Raw genomic sequence first — 2,500 nt, 5'->3', positions numbered from 1 at the left:
GACCAGAGAGCACTATGGCTTCTCACACTGTGGGTCATACACTACAGACTGCCTCAGACCAGAGAGCACTATGGCTTCTCACACTGTGGGTCATACACTACAGACTGCCTCAGACCAGAGAGCACTATGGCTTCTCACACTGTGGGTCATACACTACAGACTGCCTCAGACCAGAGAGCACTATGGCTTCTCACACTGTGGGTCATACACTACACCACTGCCTCAGACCAGAGAGCACTATGGCTTCTCACACTGTGGGTCATACACTACACCACTGCCTCAGACCAGAGAGCACTATGGCTTCTCACACTGTGGGTCATACACTACAGACTGCCTCAGACCAGAGAGCACTATGGCTTCTCACACTGTGGGTCATACACTACACCACTGCCTCAGACCAGAGAGCACTATGGCTTCTCACACTGTGGGTCATACACTACACCACTGCCTCAGACCAGAGAGCACTATGGCTTCTCACACTGTGGGTCATACACTACACCACTGCCTCAGACCAGAGAGCACTATGGCTTCTCACACTGTGGGTCATACACTACACCACTGCCTCAGACCAGAGAGCACTATGGCTTCTCACAGCAACTGAACCCAGCAAACTCACGTGAAAACAATGAGCTCTCGTGGCTACTAACCATACCGATTACTGCTCGACTCACTATGGGTTCAAATCTCACTACGCGACTGTGTCCAGTGTTGGCTTGATTTTCTTTTCTTTCTTTTTTCTGTTTTTTACAATTATTTATTGAGTTTGAGATTCCATGTTGGTAAAGAAAGCAGACAGGGACATCAGAATCACTGTCATCCAGGATAATGCAATTATCAGACATAAAAACTATAAAATGTACAACTATAATAAATCACATTTATAAATATGGGATCACATGGGTAACAGAACAAAAAACCTTTTTGAGATACAATTGTATTTAAGCTTTTACTGATCATCTCTCAAGACAAATTTTTAATTTGCATCAGAAACTGTCGGCACGGTCAAAGAAAATCGAGATAAAGGTCCAGGACGGACAATCGGGGGGACCAACTTCTTCCAACCGCCGCTGCTCTGACCACGATCTTCTTGCATTTTAGTGCAGGGCCATATTGATATGAAGCAAACCCGAGGGGAGCACGGGGAGAACGCAAAGTCCACACAGAAAGACCCTTTTCTCGAAATAACCCACCTGGTCAACAGGCACCGAAGGCATGGAGAGATACCCCCACAGGCCAACAGCATCCCAGCATCACACCACACACACTACACCACCCGGCGTACTTCAAAGAAGCTCTTCAGGTAGTAGATCTGTCCGAGGGTCATCGCCACCAAGACGAGGGCTTGGAAGTAGAACCACAGCATCACTCTGCTGTTTGTGTTCTCGTTGATTGCTCTGTGAACCCTCTCGCGGACCTCCATGTACTCCTGCTCGTGCTTCACAGTTGTCATGGCGACTGAGAGCTCATTGATCATCTCCTCCAGCTTGTTTTGGTGGGCCTCCGTGTCCATGTCTTGGCCTTTAGGTGCCTCTCCAATATCAATGGTGAACATGACGATTTTGGGTGTCATGGTGGACATCTTGTTGCTGAAGCAGAACTTGTAGGCTCCGTCCATGTGTGCTGCCATTGAATACTTCCCACTGGACTCTCTGCGTCCTCGGTAAAAAGGCTTCCCATCAGGACCTGTGATGTCAACATCGATATCCAGGAAACCGCCATCAACGACTTCAAAGGTAAGTCCCATCTTGGTCCCGGAAGTGACCTGTTCGTAGAAGCACTCCTCGAGATAGGCATCTATGCTAACCAAGTAGCCAGACGCAGTGGCACACGAGATGACCAGCAGGACAAGCTCCCACACAGTCAACATGTTTCCTTTGTTACTAGCTAGTGCTACGTGAACTGTGTGGGCTTATTGCTTCAGTATATATCCCAGCAGCATGGACATATAAATGTTGACAGTGTTAGTATATCATCAGAGATTTATGACAGACACTGATGATGTCATAGACATTGTGACATCATCAGTGATGTCAGAACTCTGCCAGTGCAACTCGAGATGTCCAATAGCACCAAAGTGAACGTCACTTCCTGCTTTTCTCCCTGAACCAGCGTGTGAAAAAATAACCTTTTTGATCCTGTTTGAATTGTGCCACGGGAGTAACACACACGTCACACATTGTCATGTTTGTCAATGTCTGTGAAAGAGCTGTTGCACACCTAAAAAAACTTTAAATCAGGTGCGTAGGATGGAAAATGAACTAGAAGTAGAGAAAATCCCGCATGACACTGACCTTACTGGAAAACTCTTTATTAGAAGATAAATAGGGAAACAACGTTTCGGTGCTAGACCTTCATCAGGTTTTAAAATGTTTGTCAATGTAAAAGAGAACTCTGCAAGTGGAGAAAGTCTCAGTTTGTGCAAACTGTGGAGCTATAAGTTATAAATCAGAAAGACTATATACGCACAACCAGTCGCGTAAGTGACGTCTCTCCCGTCACT

The 2,500-nt window shown here is 46.4% G+C and overlaps 1 pseudogene across 1 annotated transcript; it reads right to left on the bottom strand.

Moving 5' to 3' along the window:
* Positions 1-1,264: 1,264 nt before the first annotated feature.
* Positions 1,265-1,867, bottom strand: LOC310787225 (transmembrane emp24 domain-containing protein 2 pseudogene; annotated as a pseudogene). Its single transcript has one exon. The product of its transcript is annotated as a transmembrane emp24 domain-containing protein 2 pseudogene (transcript).
* Positions 1,868-2,500: the final 633 nt, after the last annotated feature.

Source organism: Poromitra crassiceps (assembly GCF_964638095.1).
Source record: "Poromitra crassiceps genome assembly, chromosome: 13".
Classification (NCBI taxonomy): Eukaryota; Metazoa; Chordata; class Actinopteri; order Beryciformes; family Melamphaidae; genus Poromitra; species Poromitra crassiceps.
Note: the sequence above shows the minus strand (reverse complement) of the source record. Positions and strands in the feature narration are given on the sequence as shown.